Below are 23,376 nucleotides of genomic sequence, written 5' to 3' on the forward strand. Positions count from 1 at the left end.
ACTATATAATATATTATGTACTCCTGGCTCCTGCTATAACCTATAACTGGCACTGCAGTAGTGCTCCCCAGTCTCCCCCACAATTATAAGCTGTGTGAGCTGAGCAGTCAGACAGATATATATAATATTATATATAGATAGATAATAGATGATGCAGCACACTGGCCTGAGCCTGAGCAGTGCACACAGATATGGTATGTGACTGAGTCACTGTGTGCTGTGTATCGCTTTTTTCAGGCAGAGAACGGATTATAAATAAAAGTGGTGGTCACTGGTCACTATCAGCAAAACTCTGCACTGTACACTACTGAGTACTCCTAATGCTCCCCAAAATTAGTAAATCAAGTGTCTCTCTAATCTATTCTAATTCTAAACGGAGAGGACGCCAGCCACGTCCTCTCCCTATCAATCTCAATGCACGTGTGAAAATGGCGGCGACGCGCGGCTCCTTATATAGAATCCGAGTCTCGCGATAGAATCCGAGCCTCGCGAGAATCCGACAGCGTCATGATGACGTTCGGGCGCGCTCGGGTTAACCGAGCAAGGCGGGAAGATCCGAGTCGCTCGGACCCGTGAAAAAAAACATGAAGTTCTGGCGGGTTCGGATTCAGAGAAACCGAACCCGCTCATCTCTACAGCAGGCCCCATCTCAATGCAGCAGCCCCTCTCACCACACCCCACACCTTCTGTTGGTGGCTATCTTTCTTATTACATTTTCAGGAAGGTGGCACAATTACAGTTCACTTTGTGCAAGTTGCGGGATTCCAGGAATCATGCAAGTTTGTGAGTTCTCTCACTTTATTACATTGACCGAGTTCTAAAAATATGCAAGTTTAAACTCGCACATTTTACAAACTCGGACCCTATTGCATTTAGCCACTGTGTTTTTTCATAGCCACTAGGATATACTGTGCACGTTGCATTAGTCACTGTAATGTTCTCCATAGAGTATATAGAACACTGGCATATTCCCTGCATTGTACAGAGATTACTGGAATGTTCTCTGTAGCATGTAGAGGTCCCTAAAGGCTCAGTGAATGGTCTATAGGTCAGAAGAGTGTTATATGTATATTTTGTTGGTCACTAGGATGCACTATATATTGTACAAAGAAATATATAGGACACTGGAATGTTCTCTGTATTGTATGTTGGTCAGTGTAACATATTCTATATTTTAAAGAGGTCACTAGCATGCTCTCTGTATTTTATAGAGATCACTCAAATGCATTGTATTGTGCTGTACAGTGGACAACATAATGTTCTTGGTATTGAATATAGAAGTCACAAGAATGTTCTCTGTATACTACAGAGATCATAAAATGCTTACTGTATTGTACAGTATATTAGTTAGAAGAATGTATTTTTTTGTATTGCGCAGAGGTCAGAATAATGTTCTTTGCATTGTATAGAGGTTAGTAAAATACTCAGTGTGTATTATACAAGTCATTAGAATATTCTCTGTATTGTACTGTATACTGTTTACTAGAATGCTTTCTGTATTGTACTGTATAGAGTATACTAGAATGCTCTCTGTACAGTATTGTACTGTATAGTGTTTACCAGAATGCTCTCTGTATGGTACTGTATAGTGTTTACTATAATGCTCCTTATATTGTACTGTATAGTGTTTACTAGAATGCTCTCTGTATGGTACTAAATAGTGTTTACTAGAATGATCTCTGTATGGTACTGTATAGGTTTATTAGAATGCTCTCTATATTGTACTTTGGTAAGCAGACTATATTTTATAGTGGCAGATACAGTAGTATTTTTTTCTTTATATGGAAACTGACCTAAGAGCTAACTGGAATATATATTGAAAACTACATTGCACTATGGGGGATATCCAATTAGCCCCGGTAATTTACCGGGGCTAATTGACCCGCCGGGGCTATCTAATTAGCCTCGATAAACCGGCGCGTGACGCGGCTTCTCTGGGATTTTGGTTCATCTGCCTCCGGCAGGTGAAGCAGAATCCCCTTGAAACAGCCCCATTTTCATCCGAAAACGGGGCTATTTCACACGAAAACACACAGGTTTCACTGAACCTGTCTGTTTTCGGGAGAAAGGTTTTTTTTTACAGGCGATCAATCCGGATAGCCTGTACAAAAAAACAAAAACGGTGAAGCATCGGAAAAAAAGTCAGAAAAACTGCCGTTGTCGGACGTTTTTCGGACCTGGTGTTTTACTGGGGATAATTGGATATCCCCCTATGTACAGTTCAGAGGTCAAAACAAGAGCCTTTGCATTAAATGATGGGGTGGCATTGCATTTCACTTTATCTATCTATCTATCTATCTATCTATCTATCTATCTATCTATCTATCTATCTATCTATCTATCTATCTATCCATCCATCCATCCATCCATGGCATACAAATGGAAGGATCCACAGAAATCTATATTTCACGTCTACATTGGCTGTGCAGGTAATCCCAGCAGGAACGGCGTTGTTATAATTACGCTGAACTGGCCGGTATTATGAGGCCGAATCTCTGGAGCAATTTTGCTTTTGATTTTCATGCTGTAATAGAATCTCTATTATTAAAAAAAAAAAAAAAACAACAGCGATGCAGGAAATTGAACATTTAAAATATGCAGAATAATGTGTTTGTTTTCCCTTCAGTTCTCCCAAGGAATAACAATAGCAGTGTTTAAGCAGATATCCAGCAATCATACGTCTTCTGTGTCATAAAGCTGAATATTTGCAATCCAGAATATGTAGATTACTGCACGATAGAAAACAGACAGCAGAACACTGCGCGGAACACAAAGGACTGCTCTCAGCAGAGACATGTGTGGGTGATGAATGGGTTGCAGTGATCTCAACACATTTCTATAATCCCTTTCTCCAACTTTCTGTCCCTGCCTGTTGCGAATATTTACATATTTCATTTTCTACAAATCTGGAATAATATGTTACGGAAGGAGCCATTTCCTGGCATGGATTGTAGTGAGAGTGTATACTCTACAGCAGGGCTGGCCAAACCGGTCCTCGAGATCTACCAACAGTTCATGTTTTCCAGGCCTCCTGGAGATCTGTAGAATTGTCAGGAATGAATGCAGCACATCTTAATTAGTAATAACTACACCTGTGCTCTTGCAAGGTGGGCTGGAAAATGTGAACCGTTGGTAGATCTCGAGGACTGGTTTGGCCAGCCCTGCTCTACAGCCATAATATCTTCACTAGGAAGAAAACATGCAAACTTCAAAACTACACCAAATACTGTAGATAGAATTGGCTGGTTGGTTGGTTGGTTGGTTGGTTGGTTGGTTGGTTGGTTGGACAGATAATCTTACATTGTATGGCAGAGACGGATTTAGGGGTAAGACCATCACTAGGCACAATATTATTGGCTTCCCTCATTTCAAAAACTGTTACCTCCCTCCATATCTTACCCCTTTCATAACTCTATCCCATAGGTTCTCAAACTCGGTCCTCAGGACCCCACACGGTGCATGTTTTGCAGGTAACCCAGCAGGTGCACAGGTGTATTAATTACTCACTGACACATTTTAAAAGGTCCACATCTGGAGCTAATTATTTCACTTAAGATTCTGTGAGGAGACCTGCAAAACATGCACTGTGTGGGGTCCTGAGGACTGAGTTTGAGAACCTGTGCTCTATCCAGTGCCCTCCACATTCCCCTCCCTCACCCCTTCCACAGCTCACACTGCTCTCCTAACTTGCCCCCCAGCATACCTTATTACCCACATGACTTCCCCACCCCTCACTGCCTCCCTACTGCTCACATAGCTCCCATCACAGCTCACTGCCCCCTGCTGCTCACACTGCACGCACACACTACACACACACACTACATACAGCACATACACACTGCACATATACACACTGCACGCACACACACTGCACATACACACACTGCATATACATACACACACTGCACATACACACACACACACACATACTACACAGCACATACACACTGTACATATACACACTGCACACACACACACACACACACACACACACACACACACACACACACAGCACACACATACTACACAGCACATACACACTGTACATATACACACACTGCACACACACACACACACACACACACACACACACATGCTACACAGCACATACACACTGTACATATACACACTGCACACACACACACACACACACACACACACACACACACACACACACACACACTACACAGCACATACACACTGTACATATACACACTGCACACACACTACACACACTCACACAGCACACACACACTACACACTGCACACACAGCACATACACACACACACTGCACATATACACACTGCACGCACACACACTGTACATACTCACACTGCCCATACACAGACACACACATACCTTTGTTTGCACCACTCGTTAGTGTTCTGACGCTCAATCTGCCACCAAATAGCAAGATAGACAAAAACTTAATGATGTCTTGAAGATGAAAACTCAGTCAGGGGAGAATCCTTAAGATAGCATTTATCAAAGCGAAAGCTCTCCCCTTAGGCAGCCTGAGGTTAACTGTCCCCTAGCATCACCTACTGTCTGATTCATGCAGAGTCCGGCCAAGTGCCTGAAGGCTTAATCCCCACCAAGTTAAGCGGCCCTCTGTCAGCCAATACTTGTATTGACTCTCAAGGCACCAAGCAGGGGCCTGGAAACCTCTATGTTGTTTTATGAATTCTTGTCTTCGACAATTGAGAAGTTTAACAGCCCCAGTCATGCTCCATACTGCTGAGTCTTGTGTTAAAAGTGAACTCCCTCAGAATAAAAATCAGGTTCGTTATCTCGCATGGGAGAAACCCAGTTCTCCAGCACTTAGCACACCTTCCCCATCATTTAATTTCTACTGCCCTAACTACAGTACAAGCTCTGCATGAACGAGGACAAACTAGAGGCAGGCTACTTGCTTTGTCCCCCTGGGTGGAATTGCAGCTGAACAGATCAAACAAATGGAGCGCGATTGAAAACAAGGTTGTATTAACTTCCTTTGACTTTCATCTCCAGCTTCCAAGAATAGAGAACAGTAACTATTATAGGTCCTATCAGTAGCCGGTGAAGTGTACTTTATTGATCTGTGTAGGTGAGATTTAATGCACATCCTGCAGAAATGACTCGGTGTTCCCCAGTACACTGAGTTTTGTGGTCTGCAAACGCACAGGCCAATTAGTTTAGATAGAAAAGGTTAAATTATCCCTGCATTATTTTTGCAGCTCTTGTCTGTCTCTCCATGGGGCCATAATGTCTTATGGATGGAAACCTGACCTGTCCGATCAATGCTCAGGAATCGGCTTTTATTGGAATTACACTGCAATAAAAATCCCTGAGCTAGGAAAGTTAAACCATACTCTCTCCGTGCCAGAAATCTTTATGGAAAGCAACCAAAATAGCGCGGGCAGTCGTACAGTACATACAGCAAAGCTTTAAATGCGTCTCTTGTACATTATTTATCTGTATAGTACAATTCACATCAGACCCAATGGAGCTTATAGTCTAATAGCTCCATTTCATCAGACGCCAGTATTACGTGTCATTATTGTTTGGATTGTGAGACTGGAGTACACGGAGGAAAAACAACACATTGATCATTTACACAGGGAGAACGTAAAGTGGCTGTATATTAGTCGCGGGCAGCGGCGTCCGTGTCTGCGTCCTTTGCCGTCACGCATGTGCATACTGTATTTACAGCGCATCCGGAAAGTATTCACAGCGCTTCACTTTTTCCACATTTTATTATTTTACAGCCTTATTCCAAAATGGAATAAATTCATTTTTCCCCTCAAAATTCTACACACAATACCACATAATGACAACGTGAAAAAAGTGTTTTTGAGATTTTTGCAAATTCATTAAAAATAAAAAACTGAGAAACACATGTACATAAGTATTCACAGCCTTTGCCCAATACTTTGTTGATGCACTTTTGGCAGCAATTACAGCCTCAAGTCATTTTGAATATGATGCCACACCTATCTTTGGCCAGTTTTGCCCATTCCCCTTTGCAGCACCTCTCAAGCTCCATCAAGTTGGATGGGAAGCGTCGGTGCACAGCCATTTTCAGATCTCTCCAGAGATGTTCAATCGGATTCAAGTCTGGGCTCTGGCTGGGCCACTTAAGGACATTCACAGAGTTGTCCTGAAGCCACTCCTTTGATATCTTGGATGTGTGCTTAGGGACGTTGTCCTGCTGAAAGATGAACCGTTGTCCCAGTCTGAGGTCAAGAGCGCTCTGGAACAGGTTTTCATCCAGGATGTCTCTGTACATTGCTGCATTCATCTTTCCCTCTATCCTGACTAGTCTCCCAGTTCCTGCTGCTGAAAAACATCCCCACAGCATGATGCTGCCACTACCATGCTTCACTGTAGGGATGGTATTGGACTGGTGATGAGCGGTGCCTGGTTTCCTCCAAACATGAAGCCTGGCATTCACGCCAAAGAGTTCAATCTTTGTCTCATCATACCAGAAAATTTTGTTTCTTGTGGTCTCAGAGTCCTTCAGGTGCATTTTGGCAAACTCCAGGTTGGCTGCCATGTGCTTTTTACTAAGGAGTGGCTTCCGTCTGGCCACTCTACCATACAGTCCTGATTGGTGGATTGCTGCAGAGATGGTTGTCCTTCTGGAAGGTTCTCCTCTCTTTAGAGAGGAATGCTGTAGCTCTGACAGAGTGACCATCGGGTTCTTGGTCACCTGCTTGACAGTTTAGATGGCCGGACAGCTCTAGGAAGAGTCCTAGTGGTTCCGAACTTCTTCCATTTATAGATGATAGAGGCCACTGTGCTCATTGGGACCTTCAAAGCAGCAGATATTTTTCTGCACCCTTCCCCAGATTTGTGCCTGACAATTCCTTTGACTTCATGCTTGGTTTGTGCTCAGACATGCACTGTCAAGTGTGGGACCTTATAGACAGGTGTGTGCCTTTCTAAATCATGTCCAATTAACTGAATTTACCACAGGTGGACTCCAATTAACCTGTAGGTACATCTGAAGGATGATCAGTGGAAACAGGATGCACCTGAGCTCAATTTTAAGCTTCATGGCAAAGGCTGTGTTCGGGCCGGGACAGTTTTCATGGAGGCAGCCTGACAGCGCAGCCGCACATGCTGGGTGGCCTTGCCCTGTGCTGGGCGACCCCCAGCATGTGAGGAGATGAACGTAGATCTGGCAGCAATCTGCGTTCATCTCTGAGCCCCCAAAGTTTGTAACCGCTACAGCCACACTCCCATAAGATGCATCACCTCCTTGTGTCCATTTAGCCACCTTCACCATCACCTCCAAGGAATGCCCAAGACATTTCCGAGACCGTGCATCTCAATCGCAATTGCCACTCAGGATGCATGCACAATGTGACTTGAACACATGCACTGCATCCACCATTGACTGTGTGTCCGATTCAGCCCACAAAACTCCACACACATAGTGCCCTGGTCCGCATAGAATCCATTAATCCTTCATGATTGCAAATCACTAACGCGCTATGTGTCTACGTACTAATCCTTGGATAGAGACAAAGTGGATGGATATAGACTACCAGCCAGTCAGCTCCTAACTGTCATTTCTCAAACACAGCCTGCAACATGGCAGTTAGGAGCTGATTGACTCGTACTTTATCTCTCTCCACTTTATTTGTCTCCAAGCCCTAGTACAACTGCCTCTATGTCACTGAAACAAATCAATATGTTTAGCTAACCACAGGACAGTGAATTTAAGTAAAACTGTCCACCAGAGCCGGATTAAGGGGAGGGGACCTGGGGGTAAGTACCCCGGGCCCCCCTTTCTAAAAAGGCCCCCGCCACACAACGGATCTCTAACCGATCCGATCTGCTGTTGCGCTCCCAGCTCCCCACTTCACAGCCGCAGTGCCAGCGCCGCATCGCAGAACAGGGCAGCTGAGCGATGGCTCAACTGTCCAATAGTTTGTGCGCAGGAGCAGCCTGCGGCTCAGTCATTGGCTGGGTGCGCAGGCTGTAGGGAAGAAGGAGAGCCTGTGATTCCAATGGAGGTTGTGTGGCTGTGTGCGGCTGGGAGGAGATAGAGCCACCAGCTCTCCCTCTCCTGTAAGTAAGGCTGATTGTATTGCATTTCTTTCTTGCTGCTGTCAATTAAATTTATAATGTGATAAAATTTAGAAACGTTGATCTATATTACCTGGTTTGGTGTGGATTTTACATGTCGGGTACCGCCTACACGCTGCTTATACTTGGACCACCGCATGGGGTATCCTAAGGAGGGCACCGGTAAAGTAACATATTTCCATGGATGTGCTGCTTCAATATTGCATTATATATACAGGTTGAATATCCCATATCCAAATATTCCGAAATACGGAATATTCAGAAATACAGAATTTTTTGAGTGAGACTGAGATAGTGAAATCTTTGTTTTCTGATGGTTCAATGTACACAAACTTTGTTTAATACACAAAGCTATTAAAAATATTGTATTAAATGACCTTCAGGCTGTGTGTATAAGGTGTATATGAAACATAAATGCATTCTGTGCTTAGACTTGGGTCCCATCGCCATGATATCTCATTATGGTATGCAATTATTCCAAAATACGGAAAAATCCGATATCCAAAATACGGGTGGTATTCATGTGACCGCCGGTCAGCTGACTGACAGTCACATTACCTCCTCCACCAGCCCGACGGGTCACTGTCCCGATGGTCGGCATGCCGACCAACAGGGACTATTTCCACTCGTGGGTGTCCACGACACCCATAGAGTGGGAATAGAACCCGTGGCGACCGCAGGCTGCACTCGCTCCTCCCTGCCGGAATCCCGGCGTCGGTATGCTGCCATGCTATTTAATTCTCCCTCCAGGGGGGTCGTGGACCCCCACGAGAGAGAAAAAGTGTCGGTATGCCGGCTGTCGGGATTCCGGCGCCAGTATACTGTGTGCCGGGATCCCGACAGTCGGCATACTGAAGACCACCCATATATATATATATATATATATATATATTCATATAATTAGTCTGCCTATATCTTTAGTAGGGGCCCCACTGTCTGAAGTGCCCCGGCCCCCTATAGCCGTAATCCGGCTCTGCTGTCCACTCACATAAAAACCATAAAACAGATATACGAACCAGTAAGATTACAGAATGTAAGAAGCAGTGATGGCCGTTTGCTAATTAGAATATAAATTCGTTTTTGCACAGCTGCTTCAGTCCTGCACTCCTCATTACATTTACATGAGCCACATATTACATTTATAAATATTTCATCATAGTTTACCTATGTTATATGGAACCAGAAAGTTCTGGCGCACGGACAGTCAGGGTTACATATCACACAACACGCATTGTGCATAATACTACAACAAGCACACAGTCCCAATCACAGCTGCATAGTAGCACGGCGACAGCGGCATGTCGTGCAGGGAGAGAGAAGAGACTGCTGCATACCTGCGACAGCAGCCTCCCTCCCCAACCCAGCAAACTCTGAGCAATCCATACTGTAGGTCCCAGGTTTTCCCAGGAACATAACTGTTTTGGGGTTACATCCTGCAATCCCAAAATAGTTTTTGGAATATCCAATTGTCCTGGTTTCAGCGGAGGGGGCAGATACAGCCGCATTGTGTGGGCTGAAGATGGGGTCCAGCCCAGCAATCAAGTGAGGGTGGAATAGGGGCCAATCAGTAGTGAGGCTGGGGCCACCTGGGTCAGGTGACACGTTAGCGTGGTTCTTGGAGGTTGGCTGTTTTGTTCTTCCTGTGCGACATGATGCTCGGCAGGCTGAAACATTGGCTACGATGCCGGTTCTTCCTGCTAGCTGCCGCACTTCCTAGCTTGCTTTATGTGTTCTGAAGCCTTTCTCCCCAGCCATACAATCGGATCCCTAACACAACACAAAGCGGGAAGAAGCCAATAGGTTTCTATAGCTGGTGTTACCCTCTGTATTGGAGTCCCAGGGCCGGGGCTTTAGTCCATTTGGAATTGCGGTAACAACCCACAAAACTGGGTTTTAACAGCATTTCTGCTTTAGTACATCCCGCCCTTAGACTGTAGGCTTTAATGGAGCAGGCACTGGTATGAATGACAAATACCCTCTGTACAGGGCAACACAAATTGCTGGCGCTATATTAAATATACATTAATAATAAACTGGTTCTCCATGTTATATACGTGACAATTATAGTAGTATTGTTACTGCTGTTGTATGACCAGTGACGATGACAGGATGTAATCACCTTGTCCACATTCAACATATTGACCGTCATAATAGAGATGAGCGCCTGAAATTTTTCGGGTTTTGTGTTTTGGTTTTGGGTTCGGTTCCGCGGCCGTGTTTTGGGTTCGACCGCGTTTTGGCAAAACCTCACCGAATTTTTTTTGTCGGATTCGGGTGTGTTTTGGATTCGGGTGTTTTTTTTCAAAAAACCCTAAAAAACAGCTTAAATCATAGAATTTGGGGGTCATTTTGATCCCAAAGTATTATTAACCTCAAAAACCATAATTTCCACTCATTTTCAGTCTATTCTGAATACCTCACACCTCACAATATTATTTTTAGTCCTAAAATTTGCACCTAGGTCGCTGGATGACTAAGCTAAGCGACCCTAGTGGCCGACACAAACACCGTGCCCATCTAGGAGTGGCACTGCAGTGTCACGCAGGATGGCCCTTCCAAAAAACCCTCCCCAAACAGCACATGACGCAAAGAAAAAAAGAGGCGCAATGAGGTAGCTGTGTGAGTAAGATAAGCGACCCTAGTGGCCGACACAAACACCGTGCCCATCTAGGAGTGGCACTGCAGTGTCACGCAGGATGGCCCTTCCAAAAAACCCTCCCCAAACAGCACATGACGCAAAGAAAAAAAGAGGCGCAATGAGGTAGCTGTGTGAGTAAGATAAGCGACCCTAGTGGCCGACACAAACACCGGGCCCATCTAGGAGTGGCACTGCAGTGTCACGCAGGATGTCCCTTCCAAAAAACCCTCCCCAAACAGCACATGACGCAAAGAAAAAAAGAGGCGCAATGAGGTAGCTGACTGTGTGAGTAAGATAAGCGACCCTAGTGGCCGACACAAACACCGGGCCCATCTAGGAGTGGCACTGCAGTGTCACGCAGGATGTCCCTTCCAAAAAACCCTCCCCAAACAGCACATGACGCAAAGAAAAAAAGAGGCGCAATGAGGTAGCTGACTGTGTGAGTAAGATAAGCGACCCTAGTGGCCGACACAAACACCGGGCCCATCTAGGAGTGGCACTGCAGTGTCACGCAGGATGTCCCTTCCAAAAAACCCTCCCCAAACAGCACATGACGCAAAGAAAAAAAGAGGCGCAATGAGGTAGCTGACTGTGTGAGTAAGATAAGCGACCCTAGTGGCCGACACAAACACCGGGCCCATCTAGGAGTGGCACTGCAGTGTCACGCAGGATGTCCCTTCCAAAAAACCCTCCCCAAACAGCACATGACGCAAAGAAAAAAAGAGGCGCAATGAGGTAGCTGACTGTGTGAGTAAGATAAGCGACCCTAGTGGCCGACACAAACACCGGGCCCATCTAGGAGTGGCACTGCAGTGTCACGCAGGATGTCCCTTCCAAAAAACCCTCCCCAAACAGCACATGACGCAAAGAAAAAAAGAGGCGCAATGAGGTAGCTGACTGTGTGAGTAAGATAAGCGACCCTAGTGGCCGACACAAACACCGGGCCCATCTAGGAGTGGCACTGCAGTGTCACGCAGGATGGCCCTTCCAAAAAACCCTCCCCAAACAGCACATGACGCAAAGAAAAAGAAAAGAAAAAAGAGGTGCAAGATGGAATTGTCCTTGGGCCCTCCCACCCACCCTTATGTTGTATAAACAGGACATGCACACTTTAACCAACCCATCATTTCAGTGACAGGGTCTGCCACACGACTGTGACTGATATGACGGGTTGGTTTGGACCCCCCCCAAAAAAGAAGCAATTAATCTCTCCTTGCACAAACTGGCTCTACAGAGGCAAGATGTCCACCTCATCATCATCCTCCGATATATCACCGTGTACATCCCCCTCCTCACAGATTATCAATTTGTCCCCACTGGAATCCACCATCTCAGCACCCTGTGTACTTTGTGGAGGCAATTGCTGCTGGTGAATGTCTCCACGGAGGAATTGATTATAATTCATTTTAATGAACATCATCTTCTCCACATTTTCTGGATGTAACCTCGTACGCCGATTGCTGACAAGGTGAGCGGCGGCACTAAACACTCTTTCAGAGTACACACTTGTGGGAGGGCAACTTAGGTAGAATAAAGCCAGTTTGTGCAAGGGCCTCCAAATTTCCTCTTTTTCCTGCCAGTATAAGTACGGACTGTGTGACGTGCCTACTTGGATGCGGTCACTCATATAATCCTCCACCATTCTTTCAATGGTGAGAGAATCATATGCAGTGACAGTAGACGACATGTCCGTAATCGTTGTCAGGTCCTTCAGTCCGGACCAGATGTCAGCATCAGCAGTCGTTCCAGACTGCCCTGCATCACCGCCAGCGGGTGGGCTCGGAATTCTGAGCCTTTTCCTCGCACCCCCAGTTGCGGGAGAATGTGAAGGAGGAGATGTTGTTGACAGGTCGCGTTCCGCTTGACTTGACAATTTTCTCATCAGCAGGTCTTTCAACCCCAGCAGACTTGTGTCTGCCGGAAAGAGAGATCCAAGGTAGGCTTTAAATCTAGGATCGAGCACGGTGGCCAAAATGTAGTGCTCTGATTTCAACAGATTGACCACCCGTGAATCCTTGTTAAGCGAATTAAGGGCTCCATCCACAAGTCCCACATGCCTAGCGGAATCGCTCCATGTTAGCTCCTCCTTCAATGTCTCCAGCTTCTTCTGCAAAAGCCTGATGAGGGGAATGACCTGACTCAGGCTGGCAGTGTCTGAACTGACTTCACGTGTGGCAAGTTCAAAGGGCATCAGAACCTTGCACAACGTTGAAATCATTCTCCACTGCGCTTGAGACAGGTGCATTCCACCTCCTATATCGTGCTCAATTGTATAGGCTTGAATGGCCTTTTGCTGCTCCTCCAACCTCTGAAGCATATAGAGGGTTGAATTCCACCTCGTTACCACTTCTTGCTTCAGATGATGGCAGGGCAGGTTCAGTAGTTTTTGGTGGTGCTCCAGTTTTCTGTACGTGGTGCCTGTACGCCGAAAGTGTCCCGCAATTCTTCTGGCCACCGACAGCATCTCTTGCACGCCCCTGTCATTTTTTAAAAACTTCTGCACCACCAAATTCAAGGTATGTGCAAAACATGGGACGTGCTGGAATTTGCCCAGATTTAATGCACACACAATATTGCTGGCGTTGTTCGATGCCACAAATCCACAGGAGAGTCCAATTGGGGTAAGCCATTCCGCGATGATCTTCCTCAGTTGCCGTAAGAGGTTTTCAGCTGTGTGCGTATTCTGGAAAGCGGTGATACAAAGCGTAGCCTGCCTAGGAAAGAGTTGGCGTTTGCGAGATGCTGCTACTGGTGCCGCCGCTGCTGTTCTTGCGGCGGGAGTCCATACATCTACCCAGTGGGCTGTCACAGTCATATAGTCCTGACCCTGCCCTGCTCCACTTGTCCACATGTCCGTGGTTAAGTGGACATTGGGTACAGCTGCATTTTTTAGGACACTGGTGACTCTTTTTCTGAGGTCTGTGTACATTTTCGGTATCGCCTGCCTAGAGAAATGGAACCTAGATGGTATTTGGTACCGGGGACACAGTACCTCCAACAAGTCTCTAGTTGGCTCTGCAGTAATGATGGATACCGGAACCACGTTTCTCACCACCCAGGATGTCAAGGCCTCAGTTATCCGCTTTGCAGTAGGATGACTGCTGTGATATTTCATCTTCCTCGCAAAGGACTGTTGGACAGTCAATTGCTTGGTGGAAGTAGTACAAGTGGTCTTACGACTTCCCCTCTGGGATGACCATCGACTCCCAGCAGCAACAACAGCAGCGCCAGCAGCAGTAGGCGTTACACGCAAGGATGCATCGGAGGAATCCCAGGCAGGAGAGGAATCATCAGAATTGCCAGTGACATGGCCTGCAGGACTATTGGCATTCCTGGGGAAGGAGGAAATTGACACTGAGGGAGTTGGTGGGGTGGTTTGCGTGAGCTTGGTTACAAGAGGAAGGGATTTACTGGTCAGTGGACTGCTTCCGCTGTCGGCCCAAGTTTTTGAACTTGTCACTGACTTATTATGAATGCGCTGCAGGTGACGTATAAGGGAGGATGTTCCGAGGTGGTTAACGTCCTTACCCCTACTTATTACAGCTTGACAAAGGGAACACACGGCTTGACACCTGTTGTCCGCATTTCTGGTGAAATACTTCCACACCGAAGAGCTGATTTTTTTGGTATTTTCACCAGGCATGTCAACGGCCATATTCCTCCCACGGACAACAGGTGTCTCCCCGGGTGCCTGACTTAAACAAACCACCTCACCATCAGAATCCTCCTGGTCAATTTCCTCCCCAGCGCCAGCAACACCCATATCCTCCTCATCCTGGTGTACTTCAACACTGACATCTTCAATCTGACTATCAGGAACTGGACTGCGGGTACTCCTTCCATCACTTGCAGGGGGCGTGCAAATGGTGGAAGGCGCATGCTCTTCACGTCCAGTGTTGGGAAGGTCAGGCATCGCAACCGACACAAGTGGAGTCGGACTCTCCTTGTGGATTTGGGATTTCGAAGAATGCACAGTTCTTTGCGGTGCTACTGCTTTTGCCAGCTTGAGTCTTTTCATTTTTCTAGCGAGAGGCTGAGTGCTTCCATCCTCATGTGAAGCTGAACCACTAGCCATGAACATAGGCCAGGGCCTCAGCCGTTCCTTGCCACTCCGTGTGGTAAATGGCATATTGGCAAGTTTACGCTTCTCCTCCGACAATTTTATTTTAGGTTTTGGAGTCCTTTTTTTACTGATATTTGGTGTTTTGGATTTGACATGCTCTGTACTATGACATTGGGCATCGGCCTTGGCAGACGACGTTGCTGGCATTTCATCGTCTCGGCCATGACTAGTGGCAGCAGCTTCAGCACGAGGTGGAAGTGGATCTTGATCTTTCCCTAATTTTGGAACCTCAACATTTTTGTTCTCCATATTTTAATAGGCACAACTAAAAGGCACCTCAGGTAAACAATGGAGATGGATGGATACTAGTATACAATTATGGATGGACTGCCGAGTGCCGACACAGAGGTAGCTACAGCCATGGACTACTGTACTGTGTCTGCTGCTAATATAGACTGGTTAATAAAGAGATGTAGTAAGTATGTATAAAGAAGAAAGAAAAAAAAACCACGGGTAGGTGGTATACAATTATGGACGGACTGCCGAGTGCCGACACAGAGGTAGCTACAGCCGTGGACTACCGTACTGTACTGTGTCTGCTGCTAATATAGACTGGTTGATAAAGAGATGTAGTATGTATGTATAAAGAAGAAAGAAAAAAAAACCACGGGTAGGTGGTATACAATTATGGATGGACTGCCGAGTGCCGACACAGAGGTAGCTACAGCCGTGGACTACTGTACTGTGTCTGCTGCTAATATAGACTGGTTAATAAAGAGATGTAGTATGTATGTATAAAGAAGAAAGAAAAAAAAACCACGGGTAGGTGGTATACAATTATGGATGGACTGCCGAGTGCCGACACAGAGGTAGCTACAGCCGTGGACTACTGTACTGTGTCTGCTGCTAATATAGACTGGTTGATAAAGAGATGTAGTATGTATGTATAAAGAAGAAAGAAAAAAAAACCACGGGTAGGTGGTATACAATTATGGACGGACTGCCGAGTGCCGACACAGAGGTAGCTACAGCCGTGGACTACTGTACTGTGTCTGCTGCTAATATAGACTGGTTGATAAAGAGATGTAGTATGTATGTATAAAGAAGAAAGAAAAAAAACCACGGGTAGGTGGTATACAATTATGGATGGACTGCCGAGTGCCGACACAGAGGTAGCTACAGCCGTGGACTACTGTACTGTGTCTGCTGCTAATATAGACTGGTTGATAAAGAGATGTAGTATGTATGTATAAAGAAGAAAGAAAAAAAAAACCACGGGTAGGTGGTATACAATTATGGACGGACTGCCGAGTGCCGACACAGAGGTAGCTACAGCCGTGGACTACCGTACTGTACTGTGTCTGCTGCTAATATAGACTGGTTGATAATGAGATGTAGTATGTATGTATAAAGAAGAAAGAAAAAAAAACCACGGGTAGGTGGTATACAATTATGGATGGACTGCCGAGTGCCGACACAGAGGTAGCTACAGCCGTGGACTACTGTACTGTGTCTGTTGCTAATATAGACTGGTTGATAAAGAGATGTAGTATGTATGTATAAAGAAGAAAGAAAAAAAAACCACGGGTAGGTGGTATACAATTATGGACGGACTGCCGAGAGCCGACACAGAGGTAGCTACAGCCGTGGACTACTGTACTGTGTCTGCTGCTAATATAGACTGGTTGATAATGAGATGTAGTATGTATGTATAAAGAAGAAAGAAAAAAAAACCACGGGTAGGTGGTATACAATTATGGATGGACTGCCGAGTGCCGACACAGAGGTAGCTACAGCCGTGAACTACCGTACTGTGTCTGCTGCGACTGTATGATAAATAATGATATAAAAAATATATATATATCACTACTGCAGCCGGACAGGTATATATTATATAATGACGAACCTGCTGGACACTGTCTGTCAGCAGAATGAGTTTTTTATAGAATAAAAAAAAAATCACCACACAAGTCACACGACGAGTGTTTAACTTTTTCAGGCAATCACAATATAGTATACTACTAACTATACTGGTGGTCAGTGTGGTCAGGTCACTGGTCAGTCACACTGGCAGTGGCACTCCTGCAGCAAAAGTGTGCACTGTTTAATTTTAATAATATGTACTCCTGGCTCCTGCTATAACCTATAACTGGCACTGCTCCCCAGTCTCCCCCACAATTATAAGCTGTGTGAGCACAGTCAGATATATACATAGATGATGCAGCACACTGGGCTGAGCAGTGCACACAGATATGGTATGTGACTGAGTCACTGTGTATCGTTTTTTTCAGGCAGAGAACGGATTATATTAAATAAAACTGCACTGTCTGGTGGTCACTGTGGTCAGTCACTACTAAACTCTGCACTCTCTACAGTACTCCTAAGCTCCAGTAAATCAAGTGTCTCTGTTTAAAATCAATCTCACTCTCTCTCTTCTAATCTAAATGGAGAGGACGCCAGCCACGTCCTCTCCCTATGAATCTCAATGCACGTGTGAAAATGGCGGCGACGCGCGGCTCCTTATATAGAATCCGAGTCTCGCGATAGAATCCGAGCCTCGCGAGAATCCGACAGCATCATGATGACGTTCGGGCGCGCTCGGGTTAACCGAGCAAGGCGGGAAGATCCGAGTCGCTCGGACCCGTAAAAAAAAACATGAAGTTCGGGCGGGTTCGGATTCCGAGGAACCGAACCCGCTCATCTCTAATGTTGACACCAGAATGTCAACAGTTATGATGTCAATATTGTTAAAATGTCAGCTTGGAACTAGTGATGAGCGGGTTCGGTTCCTCGGAATCCGAACCCCCCCGAACTTCACCCATTTTACACGGTTCCGAGGCAGACTCGGATCCTCCCGCCTTGCTCGGTTAACCCGAGCGCGCCCGAACGTCATCATCCCGCTGTCGGATTCTCGCGAGATTCGTATTCTATATAAGGAGCCGCGCGTCGCCTCCATTTTCACTCGTGCATTGGAGATGATAGGGAGAGGACGTGCAGCGTTCTCTCAGTTGTGTTCAGTGTGCTGCAAATATCTGTGCTCAGTGTGCTGCAAATATCTGTGCTCAGTGTGCTTGCAAATATCTGTGCTCAGTGTGCTGAAAATATCTACGTTCTCTGCCTGAAAAACGCTCCATATCTGTGCTGCACTGTAGTATATAGTAGGAGGACAGTGCAGAATTTTGCTGAACAGTGACCACCAGTATTATATCAGTACGGTACAGTAGTCCACTGCTCTACCTACCTCTGTGTCGTCAAGTATACTATCCATCCATACCTGTGGTGCATTTTAGTTGTGCGCAGTATATATAGTAAGAGGACAGTGCAGAATTTTGCTGACCACCAGTATATAATATATAGCAGTACGGTACAGTAGTCCACTGCTCTACCTACCTCTGTGTCGTCAAGTATACTATCCATCCATACCTGTGGTGCATTTTAGTTGTGCGCAGTATATATAGTAGGAGGACAGTGCAGAATTTTGCTGACCACCAGTATATAATATATAGCAGTATGGTACAGTAGTCCACTGCTCTACCTACCTCTGTGTCGTCAAGTATACTATCCATCCATTCCTGTGGTGCATTTTAGTTGTGCGCAATATATATATTAGGAGGACAGTGCAGAATTTTGCTGAACACCAGTATATAATATATAGCAGTACGGTACAGTAGTCCACTGCTCTACCTACCTCTGTGTCGTCAAGTATACTATCCATCCATACCTGTGGTTCATTTTAGTTGTGCGCAGTATATATAGTAGGAGGACAGTGTAGAATTTTGCTGACCACCAGTATATAATATATAGCAGTATGGTACAGTAGTCCACTGCTCTACCTCTGTGTCGTCAAGTATGCTACAAAAGTTCAGTAAAATGAACCAAAAATCAAAATTAAAAGCGTCTGATGAGAAGTGTAAACTTGCCAATATGCCATTTACGACACGGAGTCATGGCTAGTTCAGATTCACAAGAGGATGGAAGCACTCATCCTCTCGCTAGAAAACTGCAGTGCCACTCCTAGATGGGCCAGGTGTTTGTGTCGGCCACTTGTGATGCTTAGCTTAGTCACACAGCTACCTCATTGCACCTCTTTTTTTCTTTGCATCATGTGCTGTTTGGGGACTAATTTTTAAATCTGCCATCCTGTCTGACACTGCAGTGCCACTCCTAGATGGGCCAGGTGTTTGTGCTGGCCACTTGTGTCGCTTAGCTTAGCCATCCAGCTACCTCATTGCACCTCTTTTTTTCTTTGCATCATGTGCTATTTGGGGACTATTTTTTAAATCTGCCATCCTGTCTGACACTGCAGTGCCACTCCTAGATGGGCCAGGTGTTTGTGTCGGCCACTTGTGTCGCTTAGCTTAGCCATCCAGCGACCTTGGTGCACCTCTATTTTTCTTTGCATCATGTGCTGTTTGGGGACTATTTGTTAAATCTGCCATCCTGTTTGACACTGCAGTGCCACTCCTAGATGGGCCAGGTGTTTGTGTCGGCCACATGTGTAGCTTAGCTTAGCCATCCAGCGACCTTGGTGCACCTCTTTTTTTCTTTACATCATGTGCTGTTTGGGGACTATTTTTTAAATCTGCCATCCTGTCTGACACTGCAGTGCCACTTCTAGATGGGCCAGGTGTTTGTGTCGGCCACTTGTGTCGCTTAGCTTAGTCACACTGCTGCCTCATTGCACTTCTTTTTTTCTTTGCATCATGTGCCGTTTGGGGACTATTTTTTAAATCTGCCATCCTGTCTGACACTGCAGTGCCACTCCTAGATGGGCCAGGTGTTTGTGTTGGCCACTTGGGTTGCTTAGCTTAGCCTTCCAGCGACCTTGGTGCACCTCTTTTTTTCTTTGCATCATGTGCCGTTTGGGGACTATTTTTTAAATCTGCCATCCTGTCTGACACTGCAGTGCCACTCCTAGATGGGCCAGGTGTTTGTGTCGGCCACATGTGTCGCTTAGCTTAGCCATCCAGCGACCTTGGTGCACCTCTTTTTTTCTTTACATCATGTGCTGTTTGGGGACTATTTTTTAAATCTGCCATCCTGTCTGACACTGCAGTGCCACTTCTAGATGGGCCTGGTGTTTGTGTCGGCCACTTGTGTCGCTTAGCTTAGTCACACAGCTACCTCATTGCACTTCTTTTTTTCTTTGCATCATGTGCCGTTTGGGGACTATTTTTTAAATCTGCCATCCTGTCTAACACTGCAGTGCCACTCCTAGATGGGCCAGGTGTTTGTGTCGGCCACTTGGGTTGCTTAGCTTAGCCTTCCAGCGACCTTGGTGCACCTCTTTTTTTCTTTGCATCATGTGCCGTTTGGGGACTATTTTTTAAATCTGCCATCCTGTCTGCCACTGCAGTGCCACTCCTAGATGGGCCAGGTGTTTGTGTCGGCCACTTGGGTCGCTTAGCTTAGTCACACAGCTACCTCATTGCGCCTCTTTTTTTCTTTGCATCATGTGCTGTTTGGGGACTATTTTTTAAATCTGCCATCCTGTCTGACACTGCAGTGCCACTCCTAGATGGGCCAGGTGTTTGTGTCGGCCACTTGTGTCGCTTAGCTTAGCCACACAGCTACCTCATTGCACCTCTTTTTTCCTTTGCATCATGTGCTGTTTGGGGACTATTTTTTAAATCTGCCATCCTGTCTGACACTGCAGTGCCACTCCTAGATGGGCCAGGTGTTTGTGCTGGCCACTTGGGTCGCTTAGCTAGCCATCCAGCGACCTCGGTGCAAATTTTAGGACTAAAAATAATATTGTGAGGTGTGAGGTGTTCAGAATAGACTGGAAATGAGTGGAAATTATGGTTATTGAGGTTAATAATACTATGGGATCAAAATGACCCCCAAATTCTTTGATTTAAGCTGTTTTTGAGGGTTTTTTGTAAAAAAAACACCCAAATCCAAAACACACCCGAATCCGACAAAACATTTTCAGGGAGGTTTTGCCAAAACGCGTCCGAATCCAAAACACGGCCACGGAACCGAATCCAAAACCAAAACACAAAACCCGAAAAATTTCCGGTGCACATCACTACTTTTAACATTTCAACATCCACCAGAATGACCAGAGCAGCAATTGCTATCCTCCAGACTTCCTCATACCACCTATTGAGCCCCCCACAGCTCTGTATACAGATCTTGCCGCTGGACTAAGTATGTACAGCCGAACCAGTTCCCGCAGCAGCTATCATTTCCATCACCGGTGATCTTATCACTCTCCGTGGAATTTTACCATTTTATTGTTGCTTATTGATGAATATTTTTGATGCATATTTCTGAGTGTGATTGCACAATAAATGTGATATTATATAAATACAGGCCTTCCTAATATTGGGGGGTCATTCCGAGTTGATCGATAGCTGAAAATGTTTGCTGCGCAGCGATGATGCAAAAAAACAGCACTTCTGTGCATGCGTATGCGGCGCAATGCGCACGCGCAACGTACTTTCGCAACGGCCGATGTAGTTTCACACAAGGTCTAGCGAAGCTTTTCAGTCGCACTGCTGGCCGCAGAGTGATTGACATGAAGTGGGCGTTTCTGGGTGTCTACTGACCGTTTTCAGGGAGTGTTCGAAAAAACGCAGGCGTGCCAGGAAAAACGCAGGCGTGGCTGGGCGAACGCAGGGCATGTTTGTGATGTCAAATCCGGAACTGAATGGTCTGAAGTGATCGCAAGCGCGGAGTAGGTCTGAAGCTACTCTAAAACTGCACAATATTTTTTTGTAGCCGCTCTGCGATCCTTTCGTTTGCACTTCTGCTAAGCTAAAATACACTCCCAGTGGGTGGCGGCATAGCGTTTGCGCGGCTGCTAAAAACTGCTAGCGTGCGATCCACTCGGAATGACCACCATTATTTCTTAATACTTATTCATTTCAGAGGACCAATGATTTATTATATATATATATATATATATATATATATATATTTGATGTGATATAAGTAACAAGCATCCACAAGCATAGTAACCATCTATTTATGTCAACTTGTTCACAATGTTAACATGTCAAGTGCCAACATTCCGCACAATGCCGACATTAGAGAGAGAGGCTGCGGGGGTGGTTAGGGGGAGAGTAGCAGGGGTTAATGTACTCACTGCCACAACTGCTGGAGCATACAACACCAACGGAACTCAGCATCACCTGACACGCCACACCCGGATGACATCACTGCACCACGAAGGTAAGAGTTTACTGTATTCCGGGTCCATTTTTTACAGACATTCTAAGCATATCTACATTTCATCAATGTTGACATGCTAAATATGTTGATATGCTGCATGTCTGCATTAGGGCCATGTCAACATTCTCAAATGGACATGATGAATGTCTACAACACATACAGAACCCATGATGACAACAGACAAGCGTCTAGCCTTAATATACAGATGGAGCCTTGCTCATCTAGGCTTCTCTGCTGCGCCTACAGTAGGTGCACCAAGGTTTATTAGCATAAGCCTTTCATCTATTGTTCTCAGCTGCAATACAATACAGAGAGAACAATACAGCAGGGGATTAAGTCATTACAGCAGGGGATTAAGTCCGACTGCCCTGGCTCAGTTAATCCTTTTAAAGCGATAGATGAGAATGGCTCCCTCTGTAGATTCATTGTGTTTCTGATGGTGATTATTTCTCGGTGATAATATTGATTGATATAGAGAGGGAGGATGGGATGAGCTCAGCAGAGAAAATTATACAGTAAGGTATCCACACACTCATATAAATAGTAACCCCAAACATGGGTAACGCAGAACCAATCCACAGCAAAGTTTTCTTTCTAACTTCACAAACTAAAACATGAGTCACCTCGTGTGGGCGCTGTGGATGTCAGATACAGAAGTATCAATTCTATTGTCTACTGTAGTTTAAATATCTTTTTTTTATTTTTAACTTTTTTCTTTACACCACAGTTGGTAGAGATGTAACACATATAGATATCTGACAGTTACTTTAGTAAAGCTGTTTCGTTTTCAAACTACAAATATGGTTTATTTATTTTTATATACACTACCTATAAAAATGCAGTTGTCCAGGGACATAACCAGAACTTTGTGAGCCCAAAACCAAAATTCTGAAGGGGCCCCTGTCCCAATGCTTCTAGAGAGACACCTCTCCACAGCAGTTGTTAATGTTATTAATGTTATGCCCCATAATAGTGCCCTAGTTCATTTTCTGATCCAAAGTAGTGCCCTAGGTAATGTGTGCCCCACAGTAGGGAGCTACTATGGGGCATAACATTCCCTAGTTAATGTTATGCCCCATAGTAGCTCCCTAGTTAATGTTATGCCCCATAGTAATTCCCCAGTTCAGTGGTTTCCAAACTTTTTTGAATCACGGCGCCCTAGAATATCAGATTTTTTTTCACGGCACCCCTAGGCCAAAAATTTCTTACTGAGGAATTTAGAATGAAATATTACATTAAGTAGATCGCATTTATATTTCATACTTAGGGTCAGTTGTGTGGTGAGGGACAAGATTTGCTTCTGTTTGGCCACATATTTAATGACTGGCAGCCACCAGCACTGGTTTTGCCTATTATATTGACCATGAATGATTTGAATTGGTCCAGGACCATTAACCCAGGGTACCCCTGCAAGTGTCC

The 23,376-nt window shown here is 45.4% G+C and overlaps 1 protein-coding gene across 2 annotated transcripts in view; it reads right to left on the reverse strand.

Annotated features, from left to right (window-relative positions):
• The window catches only part of LRFN2 (leucine rich repeat and fibronectin type III domain containing 2), a 746,523-nt gene that overhangs the window by 13,651 nt on the left and 709,496 nt on the right, over window positions 1–23,376 (reverse strand). The window lies entirely within an intron of this gene.

Source organism: Pseudophryne corroboree, chromosome 4 (assembly GCF_028390025.1).
Source record: "Pseudophryne corroboree isolate aPseCor3 chromosome 4, aPseCor3.hap2, whole genome shotgun sequence".
NCBI lineage: Eukaryota > Metazoa > Chordata > Amphibia > Anura > Myobatrachidae > Pseudophryne > Pseudophryne corroboree.